Consider the following 10,494-nt stretch of genomic DNA (forward strand, 5'->3'; position numbering starts at 1 on the left):
CTGCTGCTAACTGGGAAAAAGAGACACTTCTACGCCTCTTGTCTTTTCGGTCATTCCTAGCCCAACTGATCAGGTCCCCCAACCCAGGAGGTCCATACTCCAAATCTTCTGCGTTGTCCACTAAGCCCCAACCCCATTCTACATCTCATCATCTTCTAGGGTCTGTCCTTGAAGTCATATCCTCCCAAAAGCCCCCCGGAACACCTAATGCTTGAAATAACTTCACACCCCAGTCACAATTATGCCAGGCAACTCACGTGGCACTTGCTGGCACACAGTGCCTTCCAGGTACTGCTCATAGCTCTCTACTTGACTGTGTGTTTCTGGAAGCCCGAGTCTGTTCCTTATACATCTATGTCCTGACCCTGCATAGCACAAGGCATAGAGAGGCATCAGCATAGGTTTGCTAACTATCAGAAGAGGGGAGATGCCTTGGGAAAGAGACTCCCGTTCTCATCCTGCCTTCCTATATCTAGGGCTCAGCTTCCTTATCTGTGAAATGCACCAGTATTCTAGTTTTTTCTTCACTGGCTAAACCCAACAGAGCCTCACCCCAGACTCTTCTCCAGTGTTAGTGTCACACAGGAAGACTAAAGAGGTCCCTGCCTTCACCATCATATTCTAGGAAAAGAGAAAGACAATAAATAAAATGATTAGATGCCAGCCCATGAAGTTCTGTACATTTACTTTCTCATTTGCAAATAAACAAACTTATTTCTGAGCTTGATGAGATCATAAAAAAAATAGACAGTAATGTGACAGAAAGTGAAAAAAAGGGGTACTTTGCATAGAAAGGTCAGGGAAGGCCCCTCTGAGGAGGTGACATTTGAGCTGAGACTTGACAGATAAGGAAAACCAGCCATGGGAAGAGCTGGGGAAAGGTGCTCCAGGCAGAGGGAACGGTAGGTGTGCAGGCTCAGGGTGAGAACAAGCTGGGCATGCTGGAGTATCCCTCCAGGCTGGCGTGGTGTGGCTAAGCCACACCTAGTGCAGGAGGAAAATAATAACCAATGGAGGGAGGCAGACAAACAGCCTCCTACAATGCTGCCACGCTCAAATCAGGTCGGCCTGACCCAACCAGGACATCCGGGCCCCAAGTCACAGGCAGTACTGGGGGTAAGGGTATGAGTCAGACCCCACAGCTTCCTGGGGCCTCAAAAGACCTGATATAGGTATCCAGGGGCAGGCACCAACCCTCAGCCATGCTATACCCACGCCCACAGGACACCCATGGGTTGGGGACTACATGGTCACGCAAGTATATAGGACACAGGACACTCCCCACCAATAGCTTCCAAAGGGGCATGATCAAATGCTTCCACGAAGGGCTAGTCCCTGATCACATTATTTGAACACAGCCAGAACAACAGCCTCAGCCAGTGGAAAGGGAAGAAGGTTCAGGTATAAGGCTTATTAGTCTTGGGCAAGTCTTAACCTTTTTGGGCCTTAGTTTCTTTATCTGAAAATGAGATTACCACAAGGTTGTAATACTGAGCCAGGTGTGTTAGTGCACACCTGTAATCCCAGAGGTTTGGGAGGCTGAGGCAGGAAGATTACAAGTTCAAGGCCAGCCTCAGCAAGACCCTAAGCAACTCAGCGAGACCCTGTCTCTAAATTAAAAAAGGGCTGGGTATGTGGCTCAGTGGTTAAGCATCCCTGGGTTCAATCCCCAGTGTGTCCCCCACTCCTGTCCCCCCAAAAGAAACACTGACTGTAAAGCACTGTGCCTGGCACATGGAAGTATTCATAAATGTAAGCTATTACATTGGTTTCTTTGCTGCCTCAGTTTGGTCTGCTGCAAAAGGAATATTAATACAATGTCACTGGGTTGCTGAATTTGATCTAATAAATATTCCACCCTCCTAATACAATATCCTCTGTCAAGGTCAAAAAAAAGTTCTGAGAACCTCTTTTTTTGACCTCTCATCAGGCACAAAAATCCCCTCTATCACACCCCCATTATTTGGAAAATGAGTAAGAGCTGATTAAATCCTATTTTGACGTTACTGTGAAATAAAAATGATGCATTAGGAATGCACACATTTCCCTGCACTGTCATTCTGTAAGGGGGTGTGGATGGATGTTGCTGATTCTTTTGCATCATCCACAAAAGTCCCTCCCTCCCCTTATCAAAACACAATTTCTCACTTGGTCACACAAAATTCCCACCCATTCTTTGTATATAAAATTAATAAATGTAATGAAGTAACGCAATTACTTTCATATACATTCATTCTCCCTCCCTCCCTCTCTCTCTCTCTCTCTCTCTCTCTCTCTCTCTCTCTCTCTCACACACACACACACACACACACACACACACAAACACACACACGCGTGTGAGTGAGCACACAAATGTCCTACAGTGCAAAACTCAACCAACAGTAAAAACTCCACCCCTGAAGTCACTCCCAGTAACTAACAACATCTACCCTGCACATGCAAACAAACGTCTCCAACAGTGTGCAAAATATGTTCCAACAAAAACAGTACAGCAGGGCCTCTGGAGCAAGGTGCCTGAGTTCAAACCTCACTTTGCAACTCACTAGTTGTGTGAACCTAATCTCCTAGATTTCCTAAACTGCAGAAGAGGGCAAATAATACTCATGTTTAGGATGGATATAATAATTAAATGAAATGAACACGTAAAGCATTTAGATCAACATTTGGAAAGCGCCCAATAAGTTATCTTCCTCATCTTTACATGCATGTACACATTGCTTCCAGAGCTATACAAAACTACTCACGCCGCACAGTTGTCTCTGAAAGAACCCCGGCTCCGCAGGAGCGCCGGTACCCCGAGGGTCTGCACGCCGAGCACAACGCCCCCACGCCCAGCCCAGTCTGGCTCCCCCTCGCAGTGCGCACGCGCGCCCCCCACCACGCTCCGCTCGGGGCCCCTGCAGTCTAGCGGCCCGAGGAGATGCCTCCGGACCTCGCGCACCGGACCGGGGTGTGGGGGCTCAAGCCGCCTCCGCGGCCTGACGACCGAGGTTCTGAACGGCCCCAGTCCCGGCCTCCCTTCTCCCTCCATCCCCGCTGGGCCCGGCCGGCTTACTTAAAGTCGAGGGGTCGGGGGGAAGGACAGAGCCCCGCTCACCGCGCCCAGCCCCGAGTCCAGGTTCGGGACAAAGGCCCCGGCCAGGTTCCGTCCTGTGGCACTTCTCCGGCTCCCGGGTAGGGCAGGGGGACGCGGCTGAGGACGAGGAAGTGCTGGGGGCCAACTTGCCCCACCCCTGGGAAAGTCCCCGGTGATCGACAGGCCGATCGACCAATCGCGCGACGCGCTCCTGATCGGCCCGCGGCCGCCGGGGGAGGAACCGAGCGAGGTAAACAGCTGCCGCCGTAGTTCTACCCGAGCTGAGAGCCGGCGTAGAGGCTGCCGGTTATCCCGGTAGCCCCCTGGCTGCCTTCCCGCGGGCAGCGTCGGCCCCGGCCCCGGCGCCCCGCCCCGCGCTGTGCAGCCCCTCCACGGCGCAGCCATTAGAGGCATTCCCCGCGCCGGAAGACTGGGGCGGAGGCTTGGGACCACTTCATATGCGGGAATTTCAGAGCGGCGAGCCTCAGAGACCACCCAACCCCTTTCTTATACCGTGGGGGACCGAGGCCAGAGTGGGGAGGGGACTTGCCAAAAGGCACGTAAGCTTTTGGAGCGAAGCCAGAGCTAGAGCTCAGGGCCGCCGAGTTCCGCTGAGTTCCTAGATTCGGTGAGGCGATAGAAATTTCCAGCCAAGAGGACCTTTAAAGAATCCTATTGTTAGGTCTAAACTACCCCCTCCCCCGCGCATTTACTGCTCCAGGGATTGTAAACACTGCAAAGCATTATTTTATTCGCTCAATCACCTTCGTAAGTGGGAGTTTTAGCCCTCCTTCCTTACTTTAACCAGAAATAGTCTACTAGGCACAGAGGTTTGATGACCTTACTGAGGGGCCAAATCAAGGTTCAAACCCAGGTGGTCAAATCCAGAGGCCTCCCTCTATCCTGTCTACCTATATGATAGATAATTCCAACAGCCTGTGGTATTTCCCAGGCCTGTAAGGAACAGTAACTTGCTTTAAGGATAGAAATATTTTTCTAAAGCCCATCATTTTATTGGGGGAAAAAAATTATAAATTTTTATTCCAAAGAATGAAAAAGCCTTGAAATAAAGAACAGCTATTTATGGGCTGGAGTTGTAGTTCAGAGGTAGGGCACTTGCCTAGCATGAAGCACTGGGTTCAATTCCCAGCACCGAAAAAAAGGTTCATTGACAACTAAAAAAATATTTTTTTAAAAAAGGACAGCTGTATATTATTGGGTAATATAGCTTTATGAAAACCCCATTGCAAAAGACCCATTCCACTGAATCTGTTGAAAACTTTATCATTCTCAGGGGCTCATCTTCAGAAAGGACTATGGGAAAGCATTTAGGGAACTGTTTCATACATGGCCCATTTCATGGAAGGGGAGACTTGTCAATCAACTATGACTCTGAACACACAGACACTGACCAAGTATGTGTCCAGTCCAAGAATTCTGTTTTCAGGCCTTGTGACATCTGGGTGTTATTAAATTTTCAAAACAATATTTTTTCTAGTTCACTTTAATTATGAAAAGAAGTACACATGTACCTTGATTCTGAAGGGAAGGAAAGATACAGAAACCAAGCAAGGCCGCACTTGATGTCATCATCAGAGAAAGATGCACGGGGACTAGGAGCCTTGGACCTGGGTCACTTGGCTGTAGCGATGCATCATGTTCATGCGTTTTGGGCCCAGCAAATGCATTTATGTTTTCACCTTGTTCCTTCCCTATGCTTCCTAATTAATCTCTTCTTACAATGCCGCCTTCCTAATCCCAGCCCAGGTCTCCACCTGAACACTCATCCCACAAACCCTGAAACTTACTGAAAAATGAAGGGTCTTCAATTATTTGTATTTTTTCCCATACTATGTCAGTTATTTTTATGAAATATCTGACTAGATAGTTGGCAAAAACGTTTCATTTCCCAAAGTGCCTGATGAATGCTGGGTAGATTTGTTGGAGAATGCTTAGGCTTGATATGAAAATGTTTCCAGTCATCTTTTTGTCTGATTTCCTAGTTTAGGATACTTTTCTTTCTTTTTCTTTTTCTTTTTTTTTTTTTTTGGGGGGGGGGTACTGGGTCTTTAAGCCAGGGGCTATTTACCACTGAGCCACATCCCCGGCCCATTTTTTTAAAAAGTTGCTTAGGGTCTTGCCAAGTTGCTGAGGCTAGTCTCAAACCTGCAATCCTCCTGTCTCTACTTCCCATGTGGCTGGAAATACATGTATGTGCCACCATGCCCTGTAGGGATACTTGATCTTAAAAGTTATACTATGGAAAAACTTACCTGTTCAAAGTTATGACTGACCCCATTTGGAATCTTTGCAAGTCTTGTTTTGACCTCAGAGTATTGCGTCATAAAAGGGGCTCTGGAGACCATTGCTCATAATCTCCTATTTATGGCCTTTATATAGAACAGGACTTGCTCTAAGCCACACATTGTAAGTGACACCGCCAGGATTGGAACTTGGGGCCTTGGCTCCTAGTCCTATAGTCCTGTGTGCTTTGTCTACTGCCCTGTGTTGTCTTCACAATGTCATGATTCATTTCGCTTTCTCCCAGAAGCTCAATACTTTTATGAACAAAGGCTATTGTTCTAACGAATGGGATTCCAACTCCTACTCAGCTACTTACTACCTGGGTGATCTCTAAGACTCATAGTTCCTTTCTGAAAAATGGGGATAATTGTACCTTCTTTTGGATGTATTATAAGGATGAGTGAAATAATGCAAAAAAAAAAAAAAAAAAAAAGCCTAAGGCTCAACCCACAGTAGGCATTTAAGAAATGGTAGTGGGCATAGATGTGGGTTGCATGCATTGAGTATAATTTCAGTTTTCAACCCAGCAATATAGTCTCACTGGGTTCCATTCTTCCATCCATGTCCCTGAAGGGACCCTAGGCTCTGGTGCATAGAGAGGATGGGAGACAGTCCCCCAAGCATCACCACCCCTTTGGCCTGAAGGGGATTTCCAAGCCAGGAAGCTGGGCCTGAGGCTGGGAGCTGAGTGACTCAGGCAGGTGGCAACCTCTTGCTCTTCCAGAGTGACAACAAGCACATGCACAAAACCCCACCTGGGAGGAGAACCAAACTGCCTGTGTTTTGTTTTGTTTTGAAGCAGGCAGTTTCCTAATCTTTCTACCACTCCCTGCTCCTCTACCACCTCAACCAGAATAGCTCCAAATATATATTTGAAGAAAATAAGAAGCATGCAAAAAAATTCACCTATAAGAGATTTAATTCTAAACCAAGTGCCAGAAGCAGGGTGGAGGCTGCATCATAAAAGTTTTATAAACCAGGCACCATGGTGCATGCCTGTAATCCCAGTGGCTCAGGAGGCTAAGGTAGGAGGATCACAAATTTGAGAACAGACTCAGCAATTTAGTGAGGGTCCTAAGCAACTTAATGAGAACTTGTCTTAAAATAAAAAAGGACTGGGAATGTAGCTCAGTGGTAAAGTGCTTCTGGGTTCAATCTCCTGTAACCGCCCCCATACACAAAAAACATATATATATATTTTTGTAACACGGAGTATTTGCTGTGTGCTAGGCTGACATTTGTACATAGTTTATCTCCCAACCAGTCTTCAAGGTGGATACTGATATTCCCATTTCACAGACGAGACAGGAGCTTTGAGGTATTAAATGACTCACCCAAGATCTTATAGAGCAGCAATTACCTGGAGGACAAAGAGCCAGGCTGTTAAACTCTTACCACTCTGAGGTATTATACTGTAGAGTCTTGCCAGCTATTAAGATACGCAACAGAATGCCAGCCTTGAAAGGGTGTTTAGAAATGATCAAGCCCAAAATCCTACTCAAAATAAATGATTGAATTTGTAGAGATACTAAAAACAAAACAAAACAAAACCCAAAGGAAATGACCAACCTAACTTTACATTTGTAGGGCCACACTGAGGGCCAGAAACAGGGCAAGGACTTGTAGGAGGTCTTGGAGTTTTTGATTGTTTTTTGTTTTATGGTACTGAGAATTGAACCCAGGGCCTCACACGTGGGAGGCAAGTGCCCTACTACTGAGCTACACTCCCAGATATTTTTTTTTTAAGCAAGAAAGAAGTGGGTTTATTACAAAAGTGACAGAGATAGACTTCTCTGAAGAAAAGGAGCCCCAAGAGCTGGGAATCCCACTCCCAGACCTTTAAAAAATTTTTAGTTTGAAACAGGATCTCACTAAGTTGCCCAGGCTGGTCTTGAACTTATGATCTTCCTGCTTCAGCCTCCAGAGTAGCTGGATTCTCAGGTGTGTACCACTGTGTCAGGCTCATGTGGAGTTTATGATTAACACTTGGGACCAGAACTCAAGACTTTGGCAATTGCCACACATCCCACTGATGGGAAATGGAGCTTCAAAGTCAAACAAGTGTGTGCTTCATTCCATGAGTGAATGAGTGAATCAGGGCCAAGATGAGTGGTGAATGGCACTTGGGGGTGGGGGGGAGGCAGCGGCTAATGAACCTGGAAAGGAGCAGTCCTGGGTCCCTTTCTTAGATCCATAGCCTGAAGCAATCTCAGGAATGTAAAACCCTACAGTGGATTCTAGGTACTTTTTGGTGTTGGGTGTGGTATGTATATCAAAGAGCGATTTGGGTGATAGCTAAGTGAGATAGTGCGCGTTAAGCACATGCTACTGACTGAAATGCTACCAGCTAATCAGAGCATTTTTTCAAATAAGGAATAAATGAGCACAGTCTATGGTCTCAGATTCCCTCCCTTACCTAAGAAGGCATTTTAAAATTCTTCCTATCTATCTTCATGAGGGGATGGGAAGATGTCTAGAACTTTCACATCCACCCAGCACTTCAAGGCAGATGAAACCTTTTATATCCACAACTTGTCCTTTTCCGAGATATGTCACTTGGTGGAGCTTGGGCTCTGGAGTCAGACACACTTGGGTTTAAAGCTCAGCTCTGCTATTTACGTTCTGTCCCTTAAGTTTCCTTATCAATGCCATGAAGGCTGTAAGAGTGACCAGTGCATGGGACCAGTGATAATTAAATGCCAGAATGAAGGAAAGCAGTGGTCATCGTGATTATCAATCCTGCAAAGCAGCAGAGCTGTTTTTTCTCCCTGCCCCAGCTGTGAAGCAACTGCCTAGACCTCATGGAGTGCTCTCTGAGGAGTGGGATTGGAAGGTATCCCCACTGACTTGTTCTTCAGACTTTTTCCTGTTATCCTCTTTTTGCATCCCAACTCATTCCCTCGTGTCCTTGGCCTGCCTGTTACTCTTTGATTTCTAGGGCACCATGGGAGGAGAAGAAAGGACAAAGTGACACTGGGGGAAATTCCCAGCCTTGTCACATATGTGGCCCAGCCAGGCCCCTCCCACAGTCCCTAGGAGTCCTGGGTCTCCCCTGCTCCAGCTTCTCTCCCTCTGCCCCTCTTGTCTCCAGACTAGGGTGTCCAAAAGGATTTGGGCTGGGATCCAAGCTTGCCCCTTGTCATCCTTCTGGAAGTGGGACTAGGTTGGGCAGTCTTGGCCCATCCCTCAGGAGGCAGACCTACCCAACTGGAACATTTCCTAATCTTGGGAAGCCCTAACAGGGCCCTGAGAGCAGTTGTCTTTTAGTCCTGCCCCCTCCCTCCCATGTCTTCACCCACATTCCAGCTTTCTAGGGCCCCTCCTCATTCTCCCTCCATTCCTCTGCAGCCCAGAAGCGACTGTCAGATGTGGCCTGTACTCCTTGCCCCTCCTAGCCAGGGACTTCCCTGGGGTGGGCCTCTAACCAGCTTTGGAAATCTGGACTGTTTGTGATGAAAGAGGAGGCCACATCACCACTGTTCCAGCCCTTGGCCCACTCGAAGGGCTCCAAGCTCTTGGTTAAAGGTTCACACAAAAAGGTCCAGGGGCCCTAGGAGCTAAGCAGACAGTAGAGAGGAGAAAGGTCCTTTTGCTCCAGTGATAAGGAAGATCCCAGCCTCCATTATGCTTCCCAGGGAGCACCTCATCTTTACCTATCTGTCTTTTAGACTTCTAAAGTGCCCCCAATAACCTTGCTCTCAAAAACTCACATTCACACACATAGGTTGTGCACAGACACATTCTCACACATAAATGTAAACATGGTCACATATGTACACTCACACGGACCCACACATATACACTGTTGTGGGTCTGACACAAGTTCACAAACATGTTTTTTTACAAATACATCCATGTTCATACTTGCAAACCTACTCCTTTTTTGGGTCAGCGGGGAATAAAACAAAATAGGCCTTTCTTTTCCTTTCCTTTGGAAAAGCTAGCAAAAACCGGAGAGAAAAAATTTGGCCAAAAAGTCAGGGCAGGAAGAGGAAATGAGATGGGGAGAAAAGTCTGAGGAAAGGAGGCCAGGCAAGGAGCAAAGGCCCAGACCCCAAGACCTGGGTGGGCAGAGCAAGCTGGACTGGGGAGCAGTGGACCCCAGCTGGCAGGAAAGAGGAGGCCAGGTGGCTCTTGGCACAGAGCTGGGAAGGTCTGGTGGCTTGGGTACCAGTGCCGGGAGTCCTCTCTCCTGTCTTGGCCCATCTACCCCTGGTCTGGATCACTCACCTGGGCAAGAGCAGGAAAATCCGAGGGTGTGTACAGCGGGGGCTGCTGTCCCTGTGAAAGCTTCTCTGCTCACTGTGCTTCTGCAGGAAGGAGGGCTGGGCCGAGCTGACTTTTAGGCAGGAGGGGAATTCCCCACGATGGAGGAGCCAGCCGCCAGGCAGCCCCACAAGGCCCAGCTGAGGCCCCATCCTGCCCTCTGGCAAAGCACAGGGCCCTTCTCTGTCAGCCTCCACCTGTCAATTCCCAGACTGGCTGTCACTTGCTGTGAATTCCAGGAGGGGAGGGAGTTCAGGAAATCTAATGATCCTTTGGCCAGGCTGGGAACAGGCACTGGCTCAGGGGCAGGGGCAGGGGTGACCTGCCCTGCCCTGCCTGGGTTCTCCTGAGGACTTCTATTTCCTCCTTTACCTAAGGTGGGGGATTCCAGTGCTCAAGCCCCTGAGGAAATTGCCAGATGTCCAGCCCACATCCTCTGGCCTTGTTCCCATTCCATCTGTTTCCACTTACTACCCTCTGTGGATCCTCCACAGAGAAGGAAGAGCCCACTCCTTCCCCCCTGCATGCTCCTTCCCTCCTTTCATTCAGATGTCAACAAAACCTAGAGATCTACAGCCCAAGGAGTAGCCCAGCTCTGCCTTTGCCAGCTGGAGATCTGAACAGTCACTTATCCTGAGGCTCAGTGATTCCCCACTGTAAAATGGGAACAATGAGTCCTGCTTTGCCTGACTTCTGCAATTGTAATTAAAGTAAAATGATGGTTTGCGGACATCCTTAAACATAGGTCTCCATTCACTAATCGTTGCAAAGATGCTTAGAAAGCAGAGGAGAGGGGGTCATCTGGGTGACCTGGGCTTTCCTAGTCATTCCTGGTTCCAGGGCTTTTT

The 10,494-nt window shown here is 48.0% G+C and overlaps 1 protein-coding gene across 6 annotated transcripts in view; it reads right to left on the minus strand.

Annotated features, from left to right (window-relative positions):
* Tnip1 (TNFAIP3 interacting protein 1) overlaps positions 1-9,704 on the minus strand; it is a 50,441-nt gene extending 40,737 nt beyond the window's left edge. For 3 of the 6 annotated variants that reach the window (XM_026400154.2, XM_026400150.2, XM_026400155.2), the window contains exon 1: positions 3,056-3,144. The gene's annotated coding sequence lies outside the window, so the exon portion shown is untranslated. Of the gene's footprint in view, positions 1-3,055; positions 3,187-9,610 lie in introns of those variants that run through there. The other 3 variants (XM_026400153.2, XM_026400152.2, XM_026400156.2) reach the window with 3 other exon arrangements.
* Between the last annotated feature and the right edge of the window lie 790 nt (positions 9,705-10,494).

The sequence above is a fragment of the Urocitellus parryii genome, chromosome 1, assembly GCF_045843805.1.
Source record: "Urocitellus parryii isolate mUroPar1 chromosome 1, mUroPar1.hap1, whole genome shotgun sequence".
NCBI lineage: Eukaryota > Metazoa > Chordata > Mammalia > Rodentia > Sciuridae > Urocitellus > Urocitellus parryii.